The sequence below is a fragment of the Malania oleifera genome, chromosome 13 (genome assembly GCF_029873635.1).
Source record: "Malania oleifera isolate guangnan ecotype guangnan chromosome 13, ASM2987363v1, whole genome shotgun sequence".
NCBI classification, from domain to species: Eukaryota; Viridiplantae; Streptophyta; class Magnoliopsida; order Santalales; family Ximeniaceae; genus Malania; species Malania oleifera.
Window position 1 is genome coordinate 11,304,413 of NC_080429.1, and position 16,258 is coordinate 11,320,670.

A 16,258-nucleotide genomic window follows, 5' to 3' on the forward strand; every position below is an offset into this window, starting at 1 on the left:
TACATAAATATTCTGAAAATATTTTTCCACTTTCATTAGTTCATTTTCGCATATACATATCTAATAAACAACCCTAAACTCAAAAAAATATAATTTAAACAGTTGACATTTTACCCATACCAAAACAGATACACGTACATATAACACAATTTATTTTTCCATTAAATTCATAAAAATTCTAATTTAATATAAATTTTTCCCTTACCTGGTTTTTTGAACTACGTCAACAGAGACTTCGAAAAATACCTATGGCGATCACCCGGAACCTGAATCAAAAATTCCTAACTCCAATAAATTATTCATGAATAAAATATTATTTAATTATTTCCTAGGGCTATAATTTCTAAGTAAATAAATATACCCTTAAATTTAGCCAAATTGCCAAATTTCTCAAATCCCACTCTCACTTTGGAGTAGGGCCTAGAAAACCCCAATTGAAAAATTACCTATGTCAAAATGACGACAACGACGAGTAGGACCCCGTGGTGGTGCCTGATCGTTGATTCAACAGCAGATTTAACTAGAAATTGAGAAATTTGGAAAAAATTACCTTTCCCCAGGAGCAGTGCTTAAATCATTCTTATGAAAAATCTGCTCCAGTAGAAATGTCGGTGGTGGAGCTAGAAATCCAATGGCACTTTCCATTTTTCGATCGGCGCTCGTTAAGCTAACGAAATTGAGGAGAGAGAGGAGAAGGACGGAGGAGTGAAAGGGAGACACTGAGAGAAGCTGAGAGAAGAAGAAGCAGAAAGCTTCTGCATTCGCAGGAAGCCTCTGGCTTCCTTCTTTTGTTTTGTTTTGTTTTTTTTTTAAACTTACTTTTAACTTAACCAATATATATATATATATATATATATATATATATATATATATATTTCTTATTTCAATATTTTTTTTTTGTTTTACTTATAATACTATTTATTTTAATTATAAATTTAATTACTTAATTTAATAATATTTATTTAATTAATTAACTAATTAATAATTACTTTTAATTATTTTTTTATACTATTTATTTTTACTTGTTTATTTAGTACATTAATTTAATAATGCTTAACTAATTAGTTGATTAATAATTTTAATTAATTAATTAATTTATTTTTTCTAGGTTATTACAATACCACTCCACCAGTACAATTCTCGAAGATCTCTGTACATCTTCGTACTACTGGGATGAACTGTATACATCTGTGAGTTTCCACTAAAATAGTCTTCCTGATCTCAGTATCGGTAGGAACGCATAATCTGGAATGGAATCGCAAAGCCCTGTCATTTGCAATACTGAATTCCTCCCCCTAACCACTCTGTACTCTATTTATCACCTTTGCAAATTCTGGGTCTTCCTTCTGGGTGGCTTTAATTCTTTCTTGCAGAGTAGGCTGTACTACTAAGCTGACAATACACATTGGAAGATCACTCTCCATCAACTCTATGCCGAGTCTCTCTAAATCCCTCAAGATTGGATGCTGGATTTCCATAGCTGCCAGTACTGGTTCTCTGGATTTCCTGCTTAACGCATCAGCTACCACGTTTGCTTTCCTCTGGTGATAACTGATGGTACAATGAAAATCCTTTATCAGCTCAAACCACTTTCTCTGCCTCATATTCAGTTCCTTCTGCGTGAAGAAATACTTTAAGCTGTTGTGATCGGAGAAAATCTAACACTGCTCGCCGTACATGTAATGCCTCCAAATTTTCAATGCGTGTACCACTGCAGCCAATTCAAGATAATGTGTAGGGTAGTTTTTTTCATATTCTTTCAGTTTCCTAAACGTATACGCCACTACCCTGCCATGCTGCATCAATACACAACCAAGTCCCTTCAAGGATGCATCACTGTAGATAGTATAACCTTCACCCCTAGATGGGATGATCAGTACTGGAGTTGTGACTAACCTATGCTTCAATTCCTGAAAACTCTGCTCACAGTTGTCGTCCCATTCAAATATGACATTCTTCCTCGTCAGTCGTGTCAAGGGTCCTGACAGGGCTGAGAATCCCTCAACGAAATGGCGATAATAACCAGCTAGCCCCAAGAAATTCTGATCTCCTGGACATTTCTCAGTCTAGCCCAATTCACTACCGCCTCAATTTTGCTAGGATCTACAGAAATGCCGTCTCTAGATACAACATGCCCCAAGAACACGATCTTCTCAAGCCAGAATTCATACTTACGGAACTTGGCGTACAACTTCTTTTCCCGAAGTGTCTGCAAAACCTGCCTCAAGTGCGTCTCATGCTCCTCATAGCTCCTTGAATAGACCAGTACATCATCAATAAATACAACAACAAACTGGTCTAGGTATTGGTGGAAGACTCTGTTCATTAAGTCCATAAATACCGCAGGAGCATTCGTCAGACCAAATAGCATAACAAGAAACTCATAATGACCATACTTGGTCCTGAAGGCCATCTTCGAGATGTCTTCTCGTTTCACTTTCACTTGATGATAGCCGGATCTGAGATCAATCTTCAAATATACCTGTGTACCCTAGAGCTGATAAAACAAATCGTCGATACGGGGTAGAGGATACTTGTTCTTAATTATCACTTTATTAATCTCCCTATAGTCTATACACATCCTCATGGTCCCGTCTTTCTTCTTCACAAATAAAATTGGAGCTCCCCACGGAGATACACTGGGTCGTATGAAGCCTTTATCAAGAAGATCTTGCAACTGATTCTTTAACTCTGCTAACTCCGCTGGCGCCATCCGGTACGGTACTTTAGAAATCAACGTTGTACCAGGAAGTAGATCAATAGAGAAATCTACTTCATGATCAGGTGGCAAGCCCGGTAACTTGTCTGGGAAAACATCTGTAAACTCCTTTACTACAGGCGTGCTAGCAAGTTTCAATTCATTTTACGACATCTCCTTCACAACCGCCACAAATCCCTGACAACCACTCAGCAGTAATCTTCAGGCCTGAATAGCTGAAACTAACTGAGGCAGTGATTGCACTTGCAACCCTACAAACTTGAACTTTTCTTTCCCCAGAGGTCTAAATATCACTTCTTGCGCTCGACATTCTATGCTGGCAAAATGGGCCGCTAGCCAATCCATGCTAAGAATAACATCAAACCCATGCATATTCAGCACTATCAGATCAGCAGGTAAAGTCTTTCTTTGAATATCAACTAGACAACCTCGGAGCACCCTATTACACCTCACTACTAACCCAGTTGGTGTAGATACCAACAATTCAACATCTAATAGTTGTGTTTCAGCTCCACATAATTTAACAAACCCTGATGACACAAACTAGTGCGTAGCTCCTGAATCAAACAATGCTATAACTTTAAAAGAAAACATAGCAATGATACCTATCACTACGTCACCTGCCATCTCAGCCTCACCCGGCGTCAGAGTAAACACTCTGGCTGGAGCCGTATTCCTTTGCTGGCCCCCACGTGGCGCTTGATAACCTCCCCGATATGGTTTAGGAGCTGAAACTGCATCTGGTGGGGTAGGACAGTCTCGCACCATATGCCTCGGTCTACCGCAGTGATAGCACATCGGAACTCTATCTGGTGGGGTAGGGCAGTCTCGCACCATGTGCCTCAATCTACCGCAGCGATAGCATACCACACCACCAGCTCGGTACTCACCCTAGTGTCTCCTATCACAAGTCTGACAGACTAGAGGACCCTGCCCTGACTGCACCTCGCGTCCTCCCATCTCCTGCCTCCGTCCTCTGCCATGATTTCCTCTCCTCCATTGACCCGGTCTATGTCCATGTTGGTAGCCGGTATATGCAGATCTCTTCCTCTGTCCCTGTTCCTCTGCATCGAGACGCTCACCAATCTCCGCTAAAGCTGCCCTGTCGACTAACTCAGTAAAGTCCTGGATCTGCAGCACTACTACCTGCTTGAATATGCTTCGTCTCAAACCTCTCTCAAACTGCCTAGCTTTCCTCACTTCATCAGGAACAATGTATAGGGCGAAACGGGAGAGCTCGATAAAACGCGCCGCATTTTCCTGGATGGATAGCTGTCCCTGTTTCAGACTCAGGAACTCTTCTACTTTAGCCTCCCTGACAGTAGTTGGAAAATACCTATCAAAGAACAAATCTTTAAACTGATCCCATGTCATGGCTATCGGAGTCACCCTCTACTGCTCCAACAGTCTCACTGTAGTCCACCACCTCTTAGCCTCTCTTGTCAGTCTATAGGTGGCGAAGAGAGCCCTCTGTTCCTCAGTACACTATAACACAGTCAAGATTTTCTTGATCTCTTGCATCCAATTCTTGACAGCTACAGGATCAACTCCACCTGAAAATGCCAGAGGATTCATCTTTGTAAACTTCTCTATAGTACACCCATGGCTTGCAGATGGACCACTCTGCTCCCTCAAGCTCCTAGCGAGATCAGCCATAACCTGCTGAGCCACGCTACGTAATACCGCGTCAGAGTTAGTCCCAGCTGCACCAGATGGTCTTGCTCCATCACTGCCACTCGCATGGACACTATTTTTTTCTGGATCCATCCTGGAAAATAGCAATTGCAACTCAGTAATCCTATCCTCATAATTTACCCACCTATCCTCACCACTTATCTCAACATTTTAAACTCATTTCTAATCCCAAGTCCTACATTCTAGGAACACAACCCGACAATAGCTTACTATGGTTTTTTGAAAATCTTCACCCCAGGAAAAACACAGAAACTATCACGGAAGTCCTGCCTCTAGACTGTAGAACAACCTTAAATCTTTTCCTAGACTCGGGTATCCTTTCCTGCTGCATTCTAGAGTCTACAGAACCTAACAACCTAGGCTCTGATACCACACTATGGCGACTTGCTTAATTTCCAATTTTTTTTTATAAAATAAAAATATATCATCACATATCTCATACCCCAGCTCAACAAGTCATAATCCACTTGGACCTGTGGGTACCAGGGATACATCAGAACACAAATGGAAGCCTAAGCAGTAGGAAACATACGACCACAATATTGTAAATACAAAACATCTATCACATTAATGCAACTACCAGAGTCACTATACCACTGTATTTCCATATATATATATACAACCCAAAAATGAGATCTAGGAACTTTTCCCACAAAATCTAACTGTTCCTACAAAAACTTACCCTTCAAAAAGGGCAGACCACAGCTCTAATTCAGCGAGGTTTTTTCCCGCTCTCCTATCTGAGGCTCATGAAAAGTTTATGAAATTTTGGGATGAGACACCTCTCAGTAAGGGAAATAAACTAATACTAGTGTGTGGCAACATGAGTAAACTGTGTTATACATATCTCATATAGAACATATCAACTGTTTTGTCAAATCTGGGAAAACATATACATATCAAATCATGGCAGAACATATAGCATTTTCATAAGCATGTTTCATCTCATATAATAATAATAATAACATAAAAACAATCTTGGTAGGTTAGTTGGCTGTTGTCATGCATTACCCCCATATGACTGGGTTGTGTGGCCCAAAGGTGGGACCTGACAATGGTTGGCCGACCATTGCCAAGTCAAACATATGGTTTGTAAGTCCGATGGGTCTGCCTGACCTGGTCCGTACACTAGGGGCGATCACGCACTCTTCTTAAAAGCCACATCGACCATCCAATCTCACACCACTCTGTACAGCGGCGTTAACACTAATATCATAATCACGAAGACCATGGACACATAGCAACGGTACCGTGCAAGTGCTAGCCTAGACCAAGCCAACCAGGTTCAGATATCATATAACATATACTAAATTTGTGATACATAGATATCTCATATCATTTATTGTCACATCAATCATATCATTTTGCATATATAAGTGTATCATGAAAATCATCGGTCCGTACGCCGATAATACACATTTTAGCACAGCGCGTACGCTGGCCAATCACATCATAGCTCGGCCCGTATGTCGGCAAACCACATCATAGCACAACCCGTACGCTGGCAAATCACATCATAGCACGGCCCGTACGTCGACGAACATATCACATATAAAATTCTCTACCCGTACGCCGATTTTCCCATTATAAAAATCCGTATCATAAACACAATTCCAGAACCAGTATTTCATTGCATTCTATACTCATGCCACACTAACAAATTTTCACATATTCAACACACCGTCATTTTAACAGAATTTCCCAAAGATAAATCATATATAAATATATTCATTTCCTTGAAATCGAATTCTATAATAATATACAAACATTTTTCAAATAGTACTAGCTTAGTTTATCCCCTTACTTGGCTACTGAGAAAGCCCCCAAAATAATCTAGTCTAACTCCCGTAGGATTTCCTGACCAATACCCTGAAAATGAAAACTGCCAGTATTAAACTTCAGTATTTTCATGCATACATCATTTCTTATAACTACCATAAGATCAAATTTGGCTTAAAAAGCTTTACCTCAACTTAGGGATGATTTCCAACTTCGTTTTCCCAACGATCCGCTTCGGAAAACTCGTAAAGAAATTCTCCCAGAGCGTCGTGGTAGCTTCAAATCATCGATCCGATGAAGATTTAGCCTGAAATCGAAGAGAGAGAGAGAGAGAGAGAGAGAGTCGTAGGAGAGAGAGAGGAGAGAGAGAGAACCATTGAAAATGACAAAATATCACGGTTTTTACACTATTTATACTGCTAGATTCGTTGACGAGACACGTCACTTCATCAACGAATCCTTCAGTAAATTCGTCAACGAATCCCTATATTTGTTGAAGAAATTTAGGCTACCCTAGAACCTCTCTTGGTATTTCCTCATCGACGAATTCTCTTAAGCCTTTGTCGACGAATCCCTTATATTCGTTGACGAAGCCCTGATGACCTCCCCTCAGTTATCCCTTCCAAAGTTCAATGTTGTCGACGAAGTCGACTGCTTCCTTCTTTTTCCGGTTTCCATTTCCCCTTCTCTTATTATTTAAATACCGTTTTTATTCGGGTCATTACATAGTAAGTCCCTATCTTATTCTCCATAAAATTTTTCTTTAGAAGCCGAGAGAGAACTTCCTGTAAAATAATAAATAGATAAGGAGATAGAGGATCTTCTTGGCGAAGCCCTTGAGAAGGTTTAAAGAAACCTTTATAAGTGCCATTCATCATAATGGAGAAGCAAGGAGAGGAAACACATTCCGCCACCAAACCACAGAATCTTCGTGAGAAACCAAAGCTTTTCAGAACCAAGTTTAAAAAATCCCAATCGACCCTATCATATGCCTTAGCCATGTCCACTTTGATCATTACATTTCCACCATTATACTTCTTATGCAAGAATGAACCATTTCTTGTGCCAAAGAAATATTTTCAAATATACTTCTACTAGGAATGAAAGTTCCTTGTTCTTGAGAAATCAAAGCAGACAATAAACATGTCATCCTTGCAATAATAATTTTTGAAAAATTTTTGTAGATAACACTACAAAGACTAATAGGCCTAAACTTGTCAAAACTCTGAGTATTCTGAACTTTTGGGATTAGAACAATATAAGATGCAGAATAAAATTTAGGAAGAGGAGACCCAGCAAAAAAATCTCTAGCTGCATCGATCATGACTTCTTTTACAATATCCTAGCAATCCTGGAAAAAAGCCAAACCAAAACCATATGGACTTGAGCTACTATGTCTTGGGATAGAAAGAATAGCATCCCTTACCTCCACCTCAGACGGTTCATGATAAAGATTAATATTCTCCTCTTTAGAAACCATAGGAGATATTATATCAACAAGGTTAGCTATTCGATTGGGGCCTACACCTGTTAAGAAAGTTCGAAAATACCTTATTGAACCCTCATGAACAGCCTCCATAGAATCCAACACTTCTCCATTTGGAAGTTTCAATGAATGAATCATAGTCTTCTTCCTCATTTGGTTCACAAATGCATGAAAGAACTTTTTATTGTTATCCCCCGCCTCCAACCATTTCTTTTTGGCTAGCTGAGAAATACAAATCTCCTCCCTCTTTTCCCATGCTTCCAACTCGAGTTTAGTAAGGAAAAAATCTTCCTCCATTTCTAGCGAATACCCTTCCTGAAGCTGAGCCTCCATACTTTCCTCCAATTTTTTAATGTTCTGCTGTACATGTCCAAAAACCTGTTTGTTCTAGTTTCGAATTGCAACTTTTGTATGTTTCAATTTACCAGCAAGTCTAACTAAACCCAAACCATGAGACTCCTCCCTATAGGCTTCCTCTATGCAAGACTTAAGGTGCGTGCTCCAAATATTCTGATACTTGAAGGGAGAAGGATCATACCGATGTAGATTTCTATGAAATCGAATAATCAATGGGTTATGATCTGAAGTTCTCCTCTTTCCATACTCAAAATAAATATTTGGCAAAACTTGGAGAAGATTCGAATTATAGAGCACCCTATCTAGTTTTTCCCAACTCCGAGAATTACCACTGTGACCATTACACCAAGACATGTTGCTGCCAATACCAACCAAATCCATAAGACCACAGTTGTCCAAACAATTATTAAATTCCTCCATAGCTGATAACGGCCTCATATGACCACCAATATGTTCCAAATTTGAACGGATGATATTGAAATCTTCCGCCACTAACCAAGGGAAATCATCCCTCTTTACAAACTCCAAATCATTCCAAAGTTCCCGACGATCTGTTTGACACATATAGAAAAAACAAAAGAAGCCAAGAATATGGTCCACAGAACTAAAAATACCCGAAATAACTTGATCAGACATATGTTGTAACTCAAAGTGCACTTCCTCTTCCCAAAACATCCAAATTTTACCCCTCACTGAAGCATTCACACAAAAATTCAGAAAATTTAGAAAGTTAGCCCATTACGACATTAGACTTTCATCAGAAATGGCTCTGAAAGAACCAAAGTAGAAGGCAAAAAATTCCTCATTAACTTATGTAAACAATTTTTTGACGTGCCTAAACCCCGCATGTTCCACACTAGAATTGTATTAACTAGAAGCCGAGAGATTTTGGGAATCCAGGGCTTCGTCGACGAAGGTAGTGGTAGAATCGTCAATGAGGACAATTCGTCGACGAGGGCGGCCGAGTCAAGGGCTATAAATATCAGTTTCCATTGCTTATAAGCTAAGTAAACTTAAAATATCCTCTCCCTCTCTTTCTAGAACTTGAAGAACTCTCTCTCTCTCTCTCTCTCTCTCTCTCTCTCTCTCTCTCTCTCTTTAGTTTTCTTCGCCATTCGTAGCTTGATTCGTAAATCCAATGTTACTATGAGGATCAGGGAAGGATTCTCTATGTTTCTAGCGGATCAAGATCTTGTTTTGAGCGTTTTCAGGTTTCGGGCTAAAATCGAGGTAAGACTCGGTTTTCATTTTTGATTCATAATATGGGTAGTAGCATGGATTGTAAGCATGTATTGTACTGTGGTTTGTAGGTTTTGGAGTCTTGGTTCATAGTTTTGGGGACTGTAGAGTTCGTAGTTGGAATTCGGATTAAGGTAAGGGGATTCAGTTTATATAAATTTATTTTCGAAATCAGGATCGGTAAGCTTGTAGGCTACGATCGTATGTATGTTTTGGTAACTTATTTGGGGAAATCTATCAAGTAAAATACGGGATTTTTGGGTTACAGTTTTTGAGAAAATTTGGGGATTTCGTGTATCATATCTGCTTTGTTTGGAAAACCATTCGTGTTGTTCAAACTATATTATTGAAATGACTGTTATCCATATTTGCATAAACTGTATACTTGAAATGAAAAACGATATGATTTTCCGTAAACCAAATAAGTGTGGTATGTATGGTTGTATGTAATTGTTCAAGGTATGTTGTAAAATAGTTATGTGGCGGCTTATTACCGTACGCTGATATGTATAAGAGTATGAGCTCCAAAATGATTCCAGGTTTTGTGAAATCGACTAGTGGCGGCTAATTACCGTACGCCGAAACAGCTATGTGGCGGCTAATTACCGTACACTGCACCATGTATCGGTGTGAAAACCGTGGGCGAGAGTATCCAGCTCTGTATCCAAGGGTGTGAAATATCACTATGTATCTCGGCTGCTCACCGAGGGGTGTGAGCTACATGGTATTGGAAATGTAATCACTGTGAAGTTCGGGTTTCATGGAGTAGTTGCATACTGTTGTGAGTTACATCGTATTGGCAATGTAATCGCTTGAAGTTTTAGGTTTCATAGCGTAGTTGCGTATTAGTGTGACGACAGTGACCGTATGTTTTGGTATCGTATGTATTGGAATGCATTTGTGAAATTACTGGAACTGTATGGAATTGTATGGAACTCTATGGAAATGTTTTTGAACTGTATCGTATTGTATAGTGTTATGTTTTATGTAAAATAACACTAGTATGCCACACACTGATATAACCTGCTTTCTTCCTTACTGAGAGGTGTCTCACCCCAAATGTACGTACAATGTTTTCAGGTCCATCAAGTAGCCGTAACTAGCACTCTAGCAATTAGAGGCGGGGGTGTTGTAGTAGCTGTTAGTGCTTGACTAGGTACGAGTTTTTGTAACCGAGTTGTCGTGATGGTTTTGTAGACACTCGGAACATGTACGGTATTTATAGGAATGTGAACCTTAGTATTGTTTGGGTATGTGTATCCTAGTTTTGTACATCTGGTATGATATGTTATATAGATAGATGAATCATTTTTCGCTGCGTAACTGATGAGTATGGATGCATATGTGTACATGTATAGGGCATCCATGTAACCCATGGGGTCGGACCCTATTATTGTATTGTATCATGTATGTTTGAATTGATATAGAGACAAGTTAGGTTACTATATTCACACGTGGGACCCATCTGTGGGTTCAGGGCGTGACACTTCAGGCGCGTGCTTGGAAATACAATAGTATGTTCACAAAGTAACTGGTACAATGATTATGCTTCTCAAGTAAAGCAGATATGTATCCAATACGTGCAATCACATACACCACCAAATGATATAATATATAAGCTCAGTGTGGTTTACAATATGTCAACTCTCAAATAAATAGTTGCTATCTATGTAATAAGTGCGTGAGAGTGTCAACCTATATAATCTTTGTATCACAGGATGTTCAATCTAAGTGCTCAAACAAAGATATTAGCCAAACAATATATATGTATGTTTCAATCAGTAGATTTTCTCAATCGTATGATGCTCAAGTAATGTATATGTTTGGTTAGCAAAAAGAGTTTAATCTTTGTATTCAATAAATGATATAAATCAATGAATATTGCAACAAAGATTTCTATCACACAAACAAATATCTCTTCAAAGATTTATCAAGATAAAAACACACTAGATATTTGAAAGTGATTTGAAAAGAATTTTTGCAACCAAAATCAAATACAAGTTTCTCAAGATATTGCAACACAAATGCAATACTTAGAAGCTTAGGTAAGTCTTCTTAGGATATGCTTAAGAAAAAAGCCTCCTAAGAATACTTAGGTTTGGCTCTCAAGAAAATCGTTTCAATCAAACATACAAGGAGAGCAAACCTTATAGAACACCAACACTTAAATCACACTTACAGAAAGCATTTGAGTCGTGAGATCTGGTAAGAATAAGCGTTGGAGGCTTAAAAAGGAGTATTATAAATTTTGGAATTTCAGAGTATTTTTCCTAATTGATATGCCTAATATCTTGCTAATTTTCCCAAAAGAAGGGGTATTTATAGACACCCTATGAATTATGACCATTGGGGACAAGTATGGTATTATTAGAAAAGATTAATGACCTTTTAATTATTTTAACCCTGTTTTAAAAAATTAACCATAGTAAAAAATTCAGGGCAACCCGAGAGGCCTGGTTGACCAGAACCATTTCGGTTGACTGAAGTTCATATGGCTCGGTCGACTAGGCCAATTTTGAACTTCAGGTTCAGTCGACCGTATGAGTATGTATGAAGGGCGATTTTCCATTTTGCGAGGTTCGGTCAACCGTGCTATTTTGAATTGGGTGATTCGGTCAACCAGACAGTTGAGATTTCTCCCGAGGACTCTCGGTCAACCAGACAGTTGCAATGCAATTTGGGCTTAATCGACGAGGTGGTCAAAAATTTGAATCCTAGGAGGTTCGGTCGACCGGGGTCAAATGAACTGCATAGTTCGGTCGACCGAGCTGTGGTCAACTTGTTGACCCGAACCGGGTTTGGTCGACCGAGGCCAAAATGAACTACATAGGTCGATCAACCGGGGGCAAAATACACATGAGGTGCCGGTTGACTGAAGGTGCACATTTTGGGCATTTCGGTCCCATTTCATGCAATAAACACCATATTCCAAATAATCAAATATGTGTATGCATGAGTGAGTGTCCTAGGGTCATTTCTAGGTCCTGTTTAGGGCACCAAAAAAATCCGGTGTTGGTCAACCGAAGGGTGTTCCCTAAGGTCTTTCTAAGTCATTTTTAGTTATTCTTCGTTTGAGCTTACACATCAAATTATGTAGGTGATGTGTATGTGATAATTACAAACCAAAGACCCTAATTACTATTACAGACCCTTTGCTTAAATGAAATACATTACAACACATATAAATTGGGTCTTCAAACTTCACTCTCTCTATGTGCATCAAGATCTGACAGCTTAAGTTCCTGCACATAATCTCAAACACCCATTAGATATCATGAGTATTTGTCATAATAAAACCGGGCGTGACCTATAAGGTCAACATCTTCCATTGCATTAACAATGTCGTTAGAGATCTTTGCTTGCAAAATGTACAATGCAGAGTGCTTCATGCCTCGAGCCACAACCATAGCACCTCTGGTGAGCTTCCACTGGCCATCACTGAAAGTGTTGCAATACCCTTCGTCATCAAGTTTACTTGCAGAAATCAAATTCAAACGAATGTCAGGAATATGCTTCACATCTCTAAGAACTAAACTCGTGCCATTATTTGTCTTCAGATACACATCCCCAATTCCAATGACTTTAACCAAGCCATCATTGCCCATCTTTACTGTTCCAAAGTCACCAGATCTATAGGATGTAAAGAGATCCTTCCGAGATGTAGCATGAATGGAGGCACCACTGTCAATCACCCAGTTGGTCTCATGATATGCAACATTTATCATCTCATCATCATAAAAAATAAGAAATTTTGTAGGAGTGGTGGTAGTAACTCTAACATCACCATCTTTGTAATCTCCATTCTTCGTTCCCTTCCCTTTCTCATTCTTGTTTTCTTTCTTCAATTGTTTGCAATATTTCTTGATGTGTCCCTTTTTCCCACAATGATGACACTTAACATTTGCAAACTTGTTGGACTTGCTTCTACTGTTATCTCTGTTCTTCAGACCTCTGCTCTTACTTCTCCATCTCTTTTCTGTAACCAAGATCTCTGACTGTGAAGAGGATCTCTGTGTTTTTCTTCTCATATCTTCATTTAGCAAACAACTCTTGGCCATATCCATTGTGATTACACCTTCTAGAGCGGAGTTAGACAATGAAGTTCTGAGTGTCTCCCACGAGTCTAGTAATGAACCAAGTAACCATAACCCTTGTATCTCATCATCAAACTTAATACCCATTCCAGCCAATTGATTAATAATTCTTTGGAATGTATTCAGGTGATCAGATAAAGGAGTCCCGTCCTGGTACCTCAAAGCCATCATTTGTTTAATCAGAAACAACTTATTATTTCCAGTCTTTCTAGCATATAATTGTTCAAGATTACTCCATAGAGAACGTGCATTTGTTTCTCCACTATTATGGTTCAAAACATTATCATCTACCCACTGCCTGATATACCCACACACTTGTCGATGTAACAAAGTCCATTCGACATCAGACTTTTTTTCTAGTTTTTCAGCACTAAACACCGGTAGGTGATAACCTACACATAAAGAAGATCCTCCATTTTTCCTTTCCATATGTGATAATTTGAACCATTGAGATTAATCATTCTAATAGTATTTTCTTCCATAACTCAAACTGCCAACCTGACAATTTGTGAACCTGACTCTGATACCACTTTGTTGGGAGAGATATCAACAAACAACCACAGCGGTATAATTCTTCTCCCTATATGCAAGCAAATATAGTGTATCTATACTTTTATACGTGCTGAAAATAACAAGAAAAATAATCAATCACACTAAACCACAATAACACAAGCACTTTTTTACGTGGAAAACTTCCCCAATGTGAGAAAGAAAAACCACGGGACCTAGTTCAGTTGAAACCTCCACTATCAATCAAATAATGGGTACACAAAGTCTTCTCTAATTGCAATTAGAAGCTACAAATATATCTCATCAAGATATCATCAATCTTGGCAAACACAAAAAGGATTGGAGAGAATATACTAAATTTGCGGTTACTGTTCATGGGCAAAAATCCTAACTTTTGTACTCAAAATTCGATCTCCACTGTTCAGATTGTAGCTCCTTGAATCGTGAACCTCTCCTCCAAATTTCGATCGCACCATAGACGACGCGGGATCGGAGTCTTGATGAAATCTGGGCAGCATGAGAAAAATCACGTTTTTCTCTCTTCCTTTTTGAGAAGTGATGGCTCTTCCCTTCTCCCCTCTCTTTTTATAACTTCCTTTAGGTTTTCACACTAAAAGGGCTAGGCTTTGGATTTATTAATAAAGCCCACTTTGGCTTTCCTCCACATGGAAGGAAATAACCCAACAAAATATACTATGAATCCTTTAGTTATACAAAAAATTTCTTACACCAAATTATATTTGTTGGCACTTAATTGCACTTAATTTACAATTATTCTTCACGTGCCTAACTGGATTTGCTCATGTAATAAGGGCGAAGTTGAACTTTGGTGACCTCAAGGTACGTTGCAGTTTCGATTCTCCACTTGTGGTTTGTCTAGTGAATTATCATAGATGCGTCAATGGGTGGATGATAATGTTTTCATTCCTCCAAATAAATGCTTTGTCTGGGTGAGTCTGAAGGGCTCGCCTAGATTGGAGTTTCGAGCCATATAAAAGAAAATTTTTTCTTCACGCAAGTGTATGTGCTTAACAAAGCAAGAAACTAGATATAACTCATGTAGTTCTAAAAAAAATTACATTGTCTGCACTAATGAAATATAAATTTAGGGAATATAAGTATATGGACTAATCCAATATTACTTAGAAAATTAAAAATTGATCGACATCTAGCTAGGGATCGGATTACTCGTTGATTATCTTCAGTAGCTAGCTTGGGGTGAGGGCACCCCCTTTGTGCAGTAATCTTTGCATGCAGCTTCACAGTTGAAAGAAGACTTTCTGCTGCAGCTCAGATTGCACATACTCATGCAACCACTTCCTGGGCCTCGACCACTAGATTTTACAGAATTGCTACACTCTGAACTCCCCAAGCATTCTTCTCCCCAAACTGCCGTAAACATTGACATTGTCGACAGCATGCTAACGATCAGCAACACCGCAGAAACTTGCTTACCAGCCATCTTAATTTCCAATAATGCTGTTTTACGAATTATGCGAACACGAAAATTCTTACGCTCAGTTAGAAGTTCTGGAGATGACAGTATGTTCATATGTATGGGAGGAAATGCTTTGTATATATATATATATATATATATGTATATATATCACGACAGATAGAAAAGGTTTTAAGCACAGAAGACATAACTGTTGTGTTGTATTAAGGCATTTTATAACGTTTTGACTAATTCATATCCAACTGTATGTAGGTGGAGAAAAGATGTATGTTGCTTTCAAAATTGGATCTTCAATTGTTAATTCTGGACATACATGTATGCATGGACTGCATTTGCATTTATCTAACGTTGACATTAATTGAACCTTAATTTCTTCAGAAGTGTAAACAAAAGTTGAAGAACTAATATGAGCCGTTTTTAAAAAAAAAGAAAAAAAAACGTGAACATCTTTCGAGAAAATAGCTTCAATAATATTTTTGTAGCTATTGGAAGCATGAATTTCGGATTTTAGATTTAGATTTGTGTGGATTTCGACAAATTTCAATACAATTTTGTATTATACCGAATTCAAACTCAATACAAATCCATATCCAAGACCTCTTTAGGTTCATGTAATTTGTGCCAAATTTATTTACTAAAGATTTCAATTATTTAGTCAATTTGTGTGTTCTTAAAGGTATTTAAAAAACTTAGTATTAGTGAAAATTTATTCTCATTTCTCAACTTGAGTGAATTCTTCAATTTCTTCAATTTTCATGTTATTAGTTGAGAATGGATAAAAGAGAACCTATTGTTGTTCCCTGCTTGAATGCTCAAAGATTTGTGAAGAGCAAATCTTAGAACTCTTAAACTCTTTAAAAGATTTTAAAAAATTTGGTGACCTGTTCTTAACTCTTAATTTCACTGAAGGGTCAAATGAAATG